Here is a 17698-nt window from a genome sequence, read left to right as displayed (position 1 = left end):
GGCTGTGCCTAAAGACAACTATCCTGGTAGCCAAACAGGACATTCATCATGTCACAGAGGTACACAGATCAAATGTCCACTCAACATTTCCAGCTAAGTTTGCTTAATATGACACTGGTAACAGCAGCCAACAAAAATATGGGGGTGGGGGGCACAGACAAAGAATGTACAGGCAATTCAAACAAAACAAACACCGCTGCTGGGTTGCAGATAAAAGGCAAGTTCCAGACTGTGTGCATTATGATCAGCTTGATCACCGGTCTGATGAACGTGCCACAGGGATTGTTCTTTGCTCTCTTTGTACAGTGGGGGACAGGTAGCAGGGGAATCGGTTTTCATTCTCATTCTTTCTGATTGAGGGGTCTTATGGGAAATTTTTAGTGGGATTCATTAAGGCAAAATCCTAAGGGTCAGAATTCATTTCACAGCCGAGCTAATGAACTGAAAGTAGAAAATGGATGGGACCTGAATTATGGAAACATGAGGAGTGTAAATGTATTTTCATTCATAAATACACAGATAAAAATGCACAGCATTGTTCTGCCAAAGTAAATGTGACATACATGCACATATGCTCATAACACACACACACACAAACACACACACACAGACACACACAGACACACACACACACACAAACACACACACATCCATACATACACACCGCCACCACCACCACCACCACCACCACTACCACCACTATTTTACAGGAATAAAGAGAAGAATGGTCTCAGAAGCATTCTTATCATGTAAACAGGAAAAACTCCACACTGGTGAATTATAAGGAGTAGTAAGAAGAAAGCATTTTACGTAATGCATAATTTCAAACTTCATAACGACTAGAATTGAGACTTCAGTGAAGTGATCTGAACTCTTCACAACAATTTTTTTCAACAAAAATCTTTACCTTGGTTTCACATATGTCACATGCCACATTAACCTGCACTGAATGTGTAATAGAAAATAAATCTAAACTAATTCAAATTTTGAAAAACTGTAAATTTTTATGTTAAGAATATACATATAATATGCTAAATATTACAACAAAGTGTTTATATGCTTAATGCCCTCATCTTTGCTAGTTATCTCAAATATTCTTTAAGCATATGATATTACTAGGAACTTCTCAGAATACCTAAAAGTCATTGATATAGAAGTGTTTTATTTTTTTCATTTTTATTGGAAATTATCTTTCTTTACACTTCAAATGTTATCACATTTTGCCCAATTCCCACCCTGCCTCTTCCTTCCCTTGCATCTACGAAGGTGCTCCTTCTCCTAACCACTCTTTCCCACCTCAGCTCTTTGGCATTCCCCTACACTGGGAAAATGAGCCTTCACTGGACCAAGGCCTCTTCACCCATTGATGCCAGACAATGCTGTCCTCTGTTACATATTCAAATGGAGCCATAGGTTTTTCACTGTGTGGTCATTGATTGGTGTATTAATCCAAGGGAGCTCTGCAGGGTTTGGTTGGTTGATAATTTTGTTCTTCCCAAGCGGTTGCAAACCCTGTCATCTCCTTCAGACCTTTCTCTAGCTCATTCATTGGGGTTCCCATGTTCAGTCCCATGGTTAGCTACGAGCATCCTCAAATGTTATCAGTATGACTCTGGCAGAGCCTGTGGGGAAGCATTCATATCAAGCTCCTGCCAGTAAGCACTTCTTGGCATCAACAATAGTGCATGGGTCTGGTGGCTGCATATGAGATGTATACCATGTGAGGCAGTCTCTGGATGGTCTTTTCTTCAATCCCCATTTCTCTATTTGTCCCAGTATTTCCTCGCATGAGTATTTTGTTCTCCCTTCTATTAAGGACTGAGGCATCCACATTCTGGCCTTTCTTTTTAAGCTTCATATGGTCTGTAAATTGTTTCTCGAGTATACTGAAGTTTTTGGGCTAGTATCTGCTTATCAGTAAATGTATACTATGTGTCTTCTTTTGCTTCTGAGTTACCTTACTCAGGATGATAGCTTCCAGTTCCATCCATTTGCCTAAGAATTTCATGAAGCCATTGTTTCTAATAGCTGAGTAGTATTCCATTGTGTAAATGCACCACATATTCTGCAATAGTTCTTCTGTTGAAGGACATCTGTGTTCTTTCCAGATCCTGGCTATTGTAAATAAGGACACATAGTGGAGTATGTTTCCATGTTATATGCTGATGTATCTTTTAGGTATATGCCCAGGAGTGGTATAGCTGGGTCCTCAGGTAGAAATATGTCTAATTTCCTGAGAAACCACCAGACTGATTTCCAGAGTGGTTATACCAGCTTGCAATATCATCTACTTCCTTACCAGCAGCTGCTGTCACCTAAAGATTTTGATCCCAGCTAATCTGACTGGTATGAGGTAAAATCTTAGGGTTGTTTAGATTTTTATTTCACTGATGACTAGGGGTGTTGAGCATGTCTTTATGTGCTATGCAGACATTCAGTATTCCTCAGTTGAGAATTCTTTGTTTAGCATGGTACCCCATTTTTATTAGGAAATTTTGATACTCAGGAGTCAAACTTCTTGAGTTCTTTATATATTTTGGATATTAGCCCTGTATCATATGTAAGTCTGACAAAGATCTTTACCTAATCTGTTAGTTGCCATTTTGTTCTTTTGACAGTGTCCTTTGCCTTACAGAAGTTTTGCAATTTTATGAGGTCCCATTTGTCGATTCTTTCTCCCAGAGCATAAGCCATTGGTGGTCTGGTTGGGAAAATTTCCCCAGTGCATATGTGTACTAAGGTTTTCCTCGCTTTCTCTTCTAATAGTTTCAGTATACCTGGTTTCATATGGATGTTTTTGATCCACTTGCATTTGGACTTTGTATAAGAAGATAAAATTGGTTCGATTTGCATTACTCTACATGCCAACTGCCAGTTGAACCAGTTCCATTTGTTGAAGAGGCTGCCTTTTTTCCATTGAATGTTTTTAGTTCCTTTGTCAAAGATCAAGTCACCATAGGTGTGTGAGTTCATTTCTGGGTCTTCAATTCTATTCCATTGATCTCTCCACATATCTTTGTACCAATACCATGCAGTTTTCATAAAGAAGTCTTTCTGACAATTTGGCAAGACATTTTCCATGACACTTTGTTTCAGATAAATTGATTTTATTTTTAAAATTCTCTAGATATTCACATTTCAAAGTCTTTCTACTGTTTCTCTCTGTGTGGAAACTTTTACCTGACCTACATGGTCATTCATCATTCAGGCTCCCTTTTAACATCTCCCGCACATAGACATGATCATCAAACATAACGTTGTCCGTTTCTATCACAGTCTCTAGAGCTGTCATGCAGTTTCCTCACAGTCTTCATTGATTGATGAAATGATGCCACTCATCCATTTATTGGTTCATTTATTCTTTTTTTTTTAATTTAAAAGCAAGCTGGCCTAAAGCCTGGGCCCAAAACATGTATGTCTTTCTACACAATAACTTATGTAAATGTGTGCCCTTGGGTTCAAGTTTCATGATGGTGCACCTAATTTTTTCCAGGTATTTTTTTTTTAGTTTACATTTCTGTAAGTGTGCTTTTCAAGAGTTCAGTGAATAGACTTTCCCTCCATGAAACCCATGAAGTAACTCTTGTTAGATTAGAAACCATTTCATATTTCAGGGAATTTAGATTGTTACTACAGACTACAGTACATTTAAAATACAGACATTGCTCAGTGTTTCAAGAAATAAATTAGAGCTTTAAGAGTTAGGTGATTGAAACTTCAAATATGTGATTGATAACAGAAAATCAATTACTTGAATTTATAAAAAAATTATATCCTCAGAAACATCTGAAGAAGCAATTATTTAAATCAACTTTCTCTGACTCTAAATTAAACATTTATAGACTGAGTGGACATACATCTTTGTTTTCTAAAGATTCCATTTGTTAATTTTTGTTAATTCACTATGTTTATAAAAAATCCTTTTATTGTAAAACTTCCTTATCATAGAAATGAATGATATTTTCATTGTCTATAGTAGTTTCTATGTGAACATAAATATGTTAGACCATATATATTCTGCCAAAACACATTCATTTTAAACCATAAGTCATTGTTTTTGCTGAGAAAATGTCTTTATTTTCTAATAAAAGTGTATTGTGTATTACACAAGACTGTGAGCACATTTTGTAGCTACCATTCTTACATTGGTCATTGCAGCTGCAGACTTTTCAGCATCTGAACACGTATGCAGTTAACACACCTTGTTTAGAAAATGAATACAATTTTCAAAACAATATTTTTAAGGTCCCACAATTCATCATCTAGAATATGGTGGGTATTTATTATTATTACTAAAGAAAACTAAGCCATGATCTTATACTGGTTATAACACATTTTCAAAGATGTAGAAAAGTAAATAAATAACTTTGAAATTGATAAAATGCGTAATTCATTATAATATTGAGGTCTTCATAGGGCAAGTTAAAAGGCCTATGGGTACAGAGGGTATTTACTCGATATAAATGTCCTGGTATTTATTTGGTGTATCCCAAATGTATGTACTATAACACATCCTGAAGTCTTCTTAACCTGTTCTGGAAAATTGTGACTTAGCAAATGGAAACACTGTACATCTTCTGTTGGCCATTTCTCCATATCATATACTCATAATTTCTGAGTACTAAAGTTTGTTGTTTTGAATTGTGCAGAGAGCTGTTAGCATAAATTTTCACCTACTTAGCATCTCACCGGTATATAGTAGGTGTGAATGATGTAAGAATCGTTACTAGTGAGGATGTTCATAAACATACACTTTATTTATTTATTTATAATAATCTATGTTCTATAGTTACATAGATGATTATATGAGTGTTTATTGATGGGAGTTATTTTGATTATTATGTTTGTTTGCACAGGCAATATAGTTGGGTGTAATACCTGAAATTAAATTTGAGCTGAATTTTTCTATGAAGTAAAATACATTATAATCTTTATTGAAAATTTCTAAGGAGTTCTGAACTTTGGAGAGTAGTATCTTTTCCTTGTGTTCTGGTAAGGTTGGCAACATTCCCATTTGAGGACTCCTCTCTGTTTATGAAATAAAACCGTACATGGCTTTCAATTAGACTTCCTTCAGCTCAGATTTTCTGAACTTAAATGTTGCATTTGTAACAAAGCTTAATTTTTTAGGAACAGAAAAGATAAAAAAGAACTGTATTGCCCTAACATTCTTATTTATTTTATCATATATCTATATCTATATCTGTATCTATATCTAATCTATATCATATATCTATATCTCTATCTATATATCTATATCTATATCTATATATCTATATCTATATATCTATATCTATATATTTATATCTCTATATATCTATATCTATATATCTATATCTATATATCTATATCTGCTTCTGTATATCTATATCTGGATCTGTATCTGTATCTATATGTATATGTATATCTATATCAATTTATAACTAATCTATCTCTATCTCAATCTCTATCTCTATCTCAATATCTATCTCTATCTCTTTATCTATCTCTATATCTAATCTATATCTATAACTAATCTATAGCTAGCTGTACCTATACCTATATCTATATCTATCTATATCTGTATCTAGATTAGATCTATCTATCTATCTATCTATCTATCTATCTATCTATCTATCTATCTATCTATCTAATGTATTGTGTGTGTGTATTGGGTATATGTACATGTGGCTATAATTATCTAAGACCCCAGAAGAGGCTACCCAATGTGGAAACCAATCTTCTTTAGGCATGCATGCTCTTTAACACTGAATCATTTCTCTATGGGTGACTTAAATTACATTTAACTTACTACAAGCAAAAAAAATTAATTTTGGGGGGGTATTTTTATAACTTACCTCATTGTAAATAAAATAAAATATAAAATATCATGTAGGTGAAATGTGCATAATTATAAACAATAACACATACATTTGTTTATTGAAATATTTGAGTATATATAAGTAAATATGAATATCTCAATATCCTACTAAAGCATATTTTATATTATGTGTGAAAGATGTGTAACTGTGTTCTGCATGCATTTTGATGACGGGTTTGACTGCCTCTTATTGCCTTAAAATATAAGACATAAAGTGTTTCTGTGCTCAGGTCACGCACTTGAAACTGCTCCGATCAAGAGTTAAACTCTGCATTCATCCACCAGGAAATGATGAGTGAACATTCGCTTGTGATACAGTACGAATGACTTCAAAACACTTAATCTATTTCAGTGCCTTTTTTTTTTTTTTTTTTTTTTTTGGTTACAGCATTTTTCTTCAAAGGACCAGGTGAGATAACTCGCTTAGGAAGTAAACACCCTTCATGGAAGTATAAAAAAAAAAATAAGTAACTGTAACTGACAAGCTTAGTGGGCCATCCAAGTAATAGCCAACTCTAGAAATTCAGTATGCCAATCGATTTTGGACATTAATACTCTAGTCCAGCTGTCAGATCAGCGACAATGCATAGACTTTAAATGGATGTATTAGATGGAACTCAGTCAGAAATTTTATAAGAGTAAAGGAATAATTAAAAGGCAATAACTTGATTTACTGATTATATGGAGATAAACTGAAGTTTACATAATTGCAATATCAATTTCTACTTCAGTGCACATGGATTAATTAACCTGAAATCAAAGTATAATTAATAAACAAATTGTTGGTCTCCATTTTACCTTCATATTTTAAGTAAAAATTGAACAGATAAGAGAAACATAAACATTAATTCACAGTATCAGTTAACTGATGCTACAAATAGATTGTTTCAGATTCAATTATAAATACTGATAGAATATAACCTGACACAATGCTTTAATACCTTACTTGAGAGTTATTTAAAACCATTTTATCTATTTCTTTAATATATACATATAAGAGAATATGAAATGAAATAACAGTTTTATAAATACTTTTTAAAGGTCAATACTAAGAATTTCTCTCAAAATAGAAGTAAAGAGTTTGAGCTTTAGTGGGTAAAATTGCTTGGTAGAAAATGTTCTTTCTGAATCTACTAATACTGATTAGTACTAGCCACAGTAATTGGAATCAATGAATCAGAGCTAATGTTAATACTTAGTTTCTTTAACATGTAATATAGTTGACACATATTTAATCCCACAAAAGGTAAGTACAATGAAATGTTGGGCATGACAATCTGCACAGAAAACTGGAGCTGGATTAAACAAAACACAAGGTATGAGCGAAAGAAAACAAACGTTGTTGGGCGGACATTGAGAGGTAGCCTTGACCTCAGATGCGCTAAGGCTCAAAGACCCTGAAACCATGAAGGTACGGAGCTTCGCCTGCTCCTGGACACCAGGTTCTTATCACAAGCCTTAGACCCCATAAATTTGTGGCCATCAGAATCATATGGGCAATGCCCTACCCCCCCCCACACACACACCACATGTAGCCCTAACATCTCAGACCAAGACAATGTGAAAAAACAACACTGGTCACATAGGCTCAAGGCAGAGATCTCCATTTTAATGAGGGACATAAAGGCCTGGAGGACTTAGCCAATAAACTTCTCTTCTCAGACATTCCTCCCTGCAAAGGTATTTAGCCTCAGAGGTGTGTGGTTTTATGCATCCACTTTCTGCCCTGACAATAAATGTCTTAAAACCATGGAATGACTTTTTATCGGGATCTGCCGTGGGGAGCCACAGAGATGCCATTTGCCTCCAGAGTAGCTGTCTGATCTTGCACAGAAGGCCGCTCTGCCTCTGCACAAGCTTAAGCCAAGTATGCTGCTGCCCATCAAGCTAAGCTCATCGTGTTGGGTCTAACCTGAGCTCCCCATTTCCACACCCCTGCCCAAGACAGATCCAGCCCGTGGGGCCCCCACCCCATTCACGGCTCTTCCACAGCTCCCAGGCAAAACTGGGTGTCAAGGACCTTGAGATCCAGAGGACCCCGGCCTCCTCACAGGCACAAATACCCGGAGCCAGTTCCTGCTGCCCTGTGCGTCAGACTATGCCAACCCTATAGTGGTGTTCTGCGGCTTCCCGGTGGCTCAGTGTCTGCCTGGTGACTGCACGGGGTAAGTGGGGTCAAACTCCAACATCCGACCTCCCCAAGTAGCTGAGCCCTGTGACAGAGTGTACGTAGGACCCACAACCATACAAAACATGGTAAAAGCAAAACTGCTTTCTGTAGTTTATGAGTTTTATTTGATAGGGTTTTTCTTCTTATTTTTGGTACATTTTGTTTTGTAGACACCATGTTTTCTTCATTTGCCTGTTTCTCTTTGTGCTGGCCTTGGATTGATTGTTTTCATGTTGTTTGTGAAAATTCTACAAAAATAAATAAATAAATAAAAACAGCACTGCTTCCCTTAGAGATAGTGACTTACTCCATCTCTCTTGAACATGTGCTCGGAAATAGGATGTCCATATCGTTTGGATAACTACTTGAGGACTCTCATATTGTTTCTCCTGATAAAAGTGGTATTTAAGGGTTTTAACCTCTTCACATTCTTTAGAATGCTTTGGATATTTCGGCCCTGGAATCCCCTGGATGTGACCTTTTTTGTTGTAGGTTGGACTTTAATTTATCTGATAATGAAAGATTCTGAGCATCATTTAATACACCTATTGGTGATATACAAGTTTTATATGGAAAAGTGAAAGTTGAAGAAATTTTTCACAATTTAGCATAGGTTACCTGCATTTTGTTACTCAAATGTGTAATTTAATGCTGTGTGTACACTCACACATACCACATAAGCACTTTGAAAACATTTCTCCATTAACAGTAATATTTTGATTTTTAAATAACTTTTAGTTTTCTAGATTTAACTCCTCTTACCCTTTGTTTCATATGGATATTTTAAAAATTTTATTCAATGTTTTACATTCCAGATTTTATCAGCCTTCCACATCCCATAACTATTCCCCTTCTGTCTCCACAAGAATATCCTACACCCCCACGAACCAACCCCCTTTTCACACCCCACCAAACCTCCCCATTCCCTGGAAACTCATCCCTTGAGGATTAGGTGCATCTTCTCTGACTGAGTCCATACTCAGCAGTCCTCTGATGTGTATGTATTGGTGACCCCTTATCACCTGGTGTATGCTGCTTGATTGGTGGTCCAGTGCATGAGAGATATCAGGAGTACAGGTTAGTTGAGCCTGCTGGTCCTCATTCAGAGTTACACTGTTCCTCAGCTTCTTCCAGCTTTTCCCTAACTAGGCCTCAGGGCTCAGCAGCTTCTGGCCATTGGTTGAGTGTAATTATCTGCATATGACTCTGTCAGCTGCTTGTTGGGTCTTTCAGAGGACAGTCATGATAGGCCCTTTTCTGTGAGCACATCACAGCCTCAGTAATAGTGTCAGGTTTTACCTCCTCCCCTTGATCTGGAGGTGAGCTCTACAAGTTCCTTCTTCCCACTCTAGGGCATTTCATCTAAGGTTCTTCCCTTTGAGTCCTGAAAATATCTCACCTCCCAGGTCCCTAGTATATTCTAGAAAATACCTCCAACTCCTACCTCCAGAGGTTGCCTATTTCGATTCTTTCTGCTGGCCCTCAGGGCTACAGTCCTGTTCCCTGCCCCAGTACCTGATTATGTTCCCCATTTCCCCTCCATGTCCCTTTTCCTCCCAGGTTCCTCCATCCTTCCAACCTCTTGTGATTGCTCTCATTTCCCTCTCAATAAGATTGAGGCATCCTCATTTGGGCTATTAGGTTTGTTAACCTTTTTGAGATCTGTTGATTATCTTGGGTTTTCTGTACCTTTTTGGCCAATATATACTTATGAGGGAGTACATATCATGAATGTCCTTTTGGGTCTGAGTTATCTCACTGAGGATGACATTTTACTTTTAAATAAAAGATATCTAAAATTGATGTTTATGACTTTTTCTTGTGTACTCCTTCTGTAGAAAATTTTAAAACACTTTTAGATGTTAAACTAGGCATTTATATCAATTTTTACAATGTAGTTGGTCAAATAATATATTAGATATATAATATAAAATGAATATATTAAAGAAATAATATAATGAATATATAATTTAGGGTGATGTAAGATAGGTGGCTTACCTTATAGAAATGAATATACATTTTCTTATTTCTGGTATATCTATTTTGTTCCATAGCTGTAGGCATCTTTGTTTATCTGACTAACATTTAGTTATTAGAACATTATTATTATTATTATTATTATTATTATTATTATTATTATTATTATTATTGTGTAATGTTCTATAATACAGTTTGAAAAGCAGAAATACAGTTGGCCCAACTTTTTTATCTTTATTCTTAAGAATTATTTCATGTTTTAGACTAATTGGTGATTTCATAGTAACATAAGCCATAGGTGTTCTGTTCAAAAAAATCTCCCCTGTGCCTATGTGTTCTAGGCTCTTCCCCATTTTCTCCTATAATAGTTTCAGTGTACCTGGTTTTATCCACTTGGTCTTTGGTCCACTTGGACATGGGCTTTGTACAAAGTGATAAGAATGGGTCGATTTGCATTCTCCTGCATGCTGACTGCCAGTTGAACCAGCACCATTTGTTGAAGAGGCTGTCCCTTTTCCATTGAACATTTTTAGCTCCTTTGTCAAAGATTAAGTGGCCCTAGTTTTGTGGGTTCATTTCTGGGTCTTCAATTTTATTCCATTGATCTACCTGCATGTGTATATTTACACAATGGAGTACTATTCTGCTATTAGAAACAATGACTTCATGAAATTTCTAGGAAAATGGAAGGAACTAGAAGCAATCATCTTGAGTGATGTAACCCAGTCACAAAGGAACTCACTGATAAGTGCATACTAGCCCAAAAGGCCCTGAATAACCAAGAAACAATTCACAGACCTTATGAAGGTCAAAAAGAAAAAAGGCAAGTATGTAGATGCCTCAGTCCTTCTTAGAAGGTAGAGCAAAGCACTCATTGGAGGAAATACAGGGACAAATATAGGAGCAGGGATTGAAGAAAAGGTCATCCAGAAACTGCCTCACCTCAGGATTCACCATGTATTCAGCCACCAAACCCAAGCACTATCGTTGATGCCAAGAAGTACCTACTAACAGGAGCCTGATATGGATGCCTCTTACGAGGCTCTGGCAGAGTCATATGGATAGAGTTGAGGATGCTTGCAGCTAAGCATCAGACTGAACACGGGGTCCCAAAAGTAGGAGCTAGAGCTAGGATTGAAGGAGCTAAAAGGGTCTGCAACCCCAGAGGAAGAACAAAATTATTAACCAACCAAACACTCCAGACTCTCAGGGAGGAACACAAACCATTGAGCCCACTTGGAGAGACCCATGGCTCTATTTACATATGTATCAGAGGATGGCATTGTCTGGCATCAATGGGAGAACAGGCCTTTGCTCTAGTGAATGTTTGTTTCAAAGGTGTAAGGGAATGCCAAAAAGCTCAGGGGAAGAGGGTGATTGGGATAGAGAGAACCTTCATGGAAATAAGTGGAGGAGGAGGGATAGGGAATTATGGTTAAAAATGATAACATTTAAAATGTTAATATAGAGAATATCCAATAAAAACAAACAAAAACAAAAAAGAGAATGCCAGAAACTTTTAATCACCACAACCTGTTTTTCACTTCCTAATCCTTGTATCCTTGTAGATGAAGAGAGTCAAGGTTGTATGTTTTTCTACCAGCAGAAATGTTACTAGACCTTCCCTGCAATAATGGATATTTTACCTTTCAAACTATGTATGACTAACACAAATGCTTCATTTATGTTGGGTTCTCAATGTATTTTGTCACAGCAATTAAAAATATAATTAATTATAGTTTGGTTTCTAGTATGTTGAGCCATCATTGAAGCTTCAGTTTGAGGATATTTGACCTGTTTTTATCAGGGTTAGGACTTTTCAACATCTTTTTAATGAAAAAAAATTTTACTTGTTATAGATGAATGTCAACTTTTTCTTCAGTCTTTTTGTATAGTCCATTCTTTAGCCCCTCCCCTGTCTGCCTTCTGACTGTTTTTCATTACATACCACATCCCCCCAGGATCTGAATTCCATGATTATTTCTCCTTAATTTATCCATGCATTCATTTTACAACCGGATTACAGCCACCCCTCTCCTCCCAGCACCCACCTGCCATAACCCCTTTCTTATCTCCTCTTTTCCTCTAAGAAGAGTGAGGACTCCCCTGGGTAAAAACCCACCCTGGCACATCAAGTCACTATACGACTAGGCACATTGTTCCCCAATGATGCTATATATTTGGGGGTGAGGGGTAGGAGTGTAGAGTCTGGGAGAGATAGTCCAGTTCATGTATGCTCTTTGGTGGTTCAGTCTCTGGGAGATCCAATGCTTAATGCTTTTTTGGCCTGTATGTGTAGTTCCTATCCTCTCTGTGTCCATTAATTCTTCCCTCAACTCAGCTCTTTCAAATGTTTGCCTGTATGTCTCTGTATGTTCCATTGGCTGTTGGGTGGAGTTTCTCGGGGGACAGTTATGCTAAGCTCTAGTATGCAAGCACAACAGAGTATCATTTAAATTGTCAGTACTTTCCTATAGGATTTGCCTCAAGTTTGGCAGGCTATTGGTTGGCCATTCCTTCTGTCTTTGCTCTGTCTTTGTCACTGTACTTCTTGTAGGCAGATCATATTTTGTGTTGAAGGTTTTGTGGGTAGGTTGGTATCTTTATGCTTGCACTGACTACAAGAAATGGCCTCTTCAGTATCCTTATTTCCCACTGCTAGGAATCTCAGCCAGAATCACCTCCATACACTCCCAAGAGCCTCCCCATCCTATGACTCTGTCATGTCCAAAGATGCCTCACTCCTACCAATGAATTTAATAGAGCTCACTTTACGTCAGCTTTTTAAGTTGATTTTACATGATGAATTTAATTTTGGAAATTTCAATAGAATACACCAGGGGAACCATCTGGTCGGTTCTGTGTTTTACTTTGTTTGGAGATTTTTGGTTTTTAATTTAATCTCCTTGCTTATTATTTTTCAGATGCTCATTTTTTATAATTTGATCTTGCTTGTATATATCTAGGAAATTATCTATTTATTTTAGTTACCAAATTGATTTCAGAAGAAGAAAGATTTCAAAGCAGCCATGCAATTACATGTATGGAAGAAAAATAATGCCACCAAATAATGACTATGAACAATGTTTACAAGAAAGCTAATCTAAAATAAACATGCCAGGTTATGCTTTAATTTTAAAGAAAGTATCATTGCAAATTGAAAAAAAAATGTTTGTATTAGGAAATACTATACAGTATACCTAAGGCAGCAACATGGTGACTAAAAAAAGACCCTCATAAAGAAAAATGCCAGGATCTTATTTAGAAGCAGGGATAAAATAGTCATAAGAGGCAGGCGGAGGAAGGGAACTGGGCAGGAAATGGGATGGGAAGGGGAAATGGTAGGAATAGGATCAGGGCTCAGGAGGTACAGTAGGGATAGGCGCTGGCCACTAGAATGAAAGACAAGCAGAGAAGGGGTGGAGGAAGGATTGTGACAGGGGATGTCCAGCAGTGGGGCTGGGGAATTGAGGGAGAATGTAATGTGAATAAATAAAACCGAACGAAAGTATTAAAATTTTAAAAAGATAGAAGCAAAATGAAAATATAAAAATCTAGATCGGCATAAAGAAATGCAGAACCTTTAAAATAGCACCTCTAGATCTCATACACAACACTTCTTTATTAAGTGAGAAGCCAATATAATGAGGCCAATGAGGAAATGAAAATATTCTTTCACAGTTATTTTCACACAGAGCTATCATAATGTCATTTTAAGTAGACAAGAAAAATTTCAAGATAAATATTGTGCATTCAGTATAATCAGTCTAAAACAAACCAGCAGCTCTTAGTAAAGCTGTAGAAGTAGCACAAATCCATGTAATTATGTGAACACTTGTCCTCTACTGACTTCCAGAATCAACAAATGTCAATCAAGTTATTCCAGGGCCATTCTGTTTGAACAAACAAATTACCTTAATATACACGTGGAAATTCCAAGGATCTACAACATTTAAAACAACGAGAAAGGAAATTAACACTGGGAGAGGAGCAATGCCTGATGTGTAACTATAATCAAAACTCTTGTGATTCTTTTCCATACAAATATACAAATTGATACAGAAGTGAATATGACACAAATAAATTAAACCAAAGGAAGTGAACATCAAATGAAACTCCAAAAGTCTTCCAACGTCGAAAATATACTCTATATTTAATCATGTTCCCTCAATATTTCCTCAGTCCTTCCCAAATTTTATGTCCACCCAACTTTATGTTTTATTCTTTCATCCTAATCATTCCTCAAGAACAAAATAAAATATAATCAATAGTAACAACACTGAAGGCTCTCAGAGGACAGTTATGATAGGTCCCTGTTGGCAAGCATAACAGAGAATCATTAATAGTGTCAGGGATTGGTTCTTACCCATGGGATGAGTCTCTATTAGGTTCAGTCATTTCTTGCCCTTCCATGTCTTTGTCCCTGCCCATTTTGTAGGCAGCATACATTTTTAGTCAAAAGCTTCATGGGTGATGTTTTGTCTTCATCCTTCCATAGGAAGACCAACAGAGTCAACTAATCTGTTAATCACTAACCAAAGAGCAAGTTCTGGTTGGACCTACACCCCATCCATTTATGTATCAGATGACAAGTTTACTGGTCCCTCAAACAACTTTCTCTGTGCTTGTTACCCACGGGTCTGTCTGTGGGACCTTAATAACTTGATGGGTTGATTGGGATGTGGAGTGTGGATGGGAGGGTGGTGGGTGGGGGTTAACAGGCAGAGGGAAGCATCCTCTTTAAGAGGGGGTGGGTGGTGGTGACATATGTGAGGGATTAAAAGTGAATAAATTTAACAAAAAAAGGGACAAACTGTGTCACACTTAAACCCCCACAGCAAAGATTTCACTATGTTTTGTTCAACTTATTTGTTTATTTCTCTTTACTTTTTGTCTTTTATGTATTTATTTTTTGGAGAGTGGAAGGTTGCAAGGGCAGATGGAGATGAGTGTGTTTGTGCTATATGATATGTATCTCACAAAGAATCGATAAGTGTTTTTTAAGTTGGCTCAATTAAACAGGTAAAAGGAGATATTGTATATGAATTTTAAAAACAAACTCCTGAAGAAGATAATAGGAGGATTAAATGGAGATGGGTATAGGACAATAGGAAAGAAAGAAAACATAGGGAAGAAGAACTAACACTAAAGGTCTTTTGAAAACACACACACACACACACACACACACACACACACAGCTTCCATATAACTAGTTTTTCAGATATCTAGCTAGCTAGATATACAGACAGACACAGACAGACACACAGACAGAAATGTATATGCATAACAAGGTAGACAAGACCAAACCAGACATCTCATAACATAAAATACAACATCCACTGCCAGGAATGTGTTGAAATCGTGTAAAAGGAACTGAAAATCCATAATATGGTATAAGAATTAAAATATATCATTTATTTATCTTAATATAAGACATAAAAGTCTAAAGATTTTTAATGACTACTGTGTCATATTTGGGATTAGGAAAGCATAGCTTCTCTTTAAATCCCAAATGCAATTAAATATATATTATATAAAATAATAAAATTTAATGAATTATAAATAGAAAAAAGTTTATGTTTATTGAAAATTTAAGATAGCACTTCAAAAAGTGTTCTATATTAAATGAAAACAAACAGGATAGTAGAGAAATTGAATCATATACATACTCTACAATTTATTCTCCAAATGCAGTGGTATCAGAAGATCATCATGAATAAATTCAAGGGTGAGGGGAAACAGCATGTAACATCTGTGTGTAACATGTGCATGATCAATCCAACATTTTTCTGTAGACACCACAGCCAAAGATGCTCAAACTTAATTCTGTGGCTAAACATAAATTAAAACCAAACAAGGATGTCTAAATACTTGGTATCCTTATACATTTTTGAGACCCCTCTTGGTTACTATCTCTACCATTACTACCACATCCTCTGTCATTTGCCAAAGGCTAGGGGAGGGTTGTGTGAAGTTTCTTAGTTCTGCCTACAATAGCAGCCTGGGGAGCATGTAAGATATAAGTAAGAGCAGCATTGTCATGGTAAGGGTAAATGCTTCATCAACTACAGCGTGGCTAGACCACTGCCCATTTAATATTTCAAAAGTACCTACATCCATATCAGAGATTAAAAATTCCTTGTCATGTCTATGCACTCATAGTTGGGGAGGTAAATCTTTAACAAGAGTAGATTGACTTCATTCATTAGGCAAAGCAAAGTTTCCCTTGGCTTTCATTCCTAAAAAGCTTCAGACATCTTTGAATTGATATGTAATGTTTATACGTTCACTTTGTAGATTGTGACAGACGTTCTTGGTGAATTCTTCTTATTTAATATAATAATTTTTATTTGCTTAACTTAATATATATTCTAAATTATATATATATTATGATGTATATTATAAAAAATTATTCACTTTATATTCATATATATCCTGGTCACCACTCCCACAATCTTTGCCACTATCCCCCCCCTCAATCCTTCCATTTATTCCTCCCACAATCCTTCCCACTATCCGACCTCCCCTTTTCCACAGATCAGGTGGGGGTTCCCCTGCATATCTCTATGCATGGACAACAAGTCTCTGTGAGGCTAGCCTCATCCTCTCTCATTGAGTCCAGATAAGGCAGTCCAGCTAGAAGACATCCCATGCATAGGCAACAGATTTTGGAATAGCTCCATGCTCCATTTGTTTGGGCCCCTGCATGAATACCAAGCTGCTCATCTGCTACATATGTGCATGGAAGCCGAGGTCCAGACCATGTGTGTTCTGTAGTTGGTGGTTTAGTCACTGAGAGCCCCAAGTGTTCAGATTAATTGGCTCTATTGTTCTTCCTGTGATGTTCCTATTCCCTTAGGGATAGCAATCCTTCCGCCTGTTCTTCCATAAGGGTCCCCAAGTTCCTTCTACTGTTTGGATGTGGGTGTCTGCATCTGTCTGAGCAGGTTTGCAGCTTACATGTCAGAACATCAGGACTCTCTGTTTGAGAAATTATGCTTTCTTGGGCTGAGACTACTGAGAAGGACAAAGAATCTAGGTTGCATCGAAGCTAGCCAGCTGGGAGCAGTCTCCTCATGCCATTTCTCTACAGATATAATAAAATTGGCTACGAAAATTTTGTGGGTTAGTTGGTATCCAGGTCACTCAACTGGAGTTCCTCCCTGTCTAGAGGAGGTGGCTTTTTTAGATTCCCTCTCCTCAGTGCTGAGTCACAGCTAAGGATACCCCCCATTGATACTTTGGTACCTCCCTTATCCCAAGACTCTACCAAGTCCTGCTGATGCCCCCTACTTTTGCACCCTTGTCAGTTGCAGAATTATATTCATTAACAAAGCCTTTGGGATGTTTCTACTGTTCCTCTCCACACCTGATCTTCAACATCTCGTACCTCCTCACACGTCCTCTGCTACCCAGTTCCCTTTTAAATTAAATATGAGTTTCAATTGTTTGTAAGGTATTCTTAGCAATGATGTGAACTATCATAAAATCTAGAGGAATAGGTCACTGTAATCCCAACTGCAGATATATATAATGGAGATAAAGGAAGGTCTTTTTTTTTTTCACACTTAGAATGCAGGTTAATAGTGCTCGTGCCAGTAAGAGCATTTTAAGACGCTAGCAAATATCGCAACGAAGAGAAGAAATCGTCTCTGCATTTTGTACACTAGTACAAAATGGTGAATACATTA

This window comes from Micromys minutus (genome assembly GCF_963924665.1).
Source record: "Micromys minutus genome assembly, chromosome: 28".
In the NCBI taxonomy this organism is placed as follows: domain Eukaryota; kingdom Metazoa; phylum Chordata; class Mammalia; order Rodentia; family Muridae; genus Micromys; species Micromys minutus.
Note: the sequence above shows the minus strand (reverse complement) of the source record.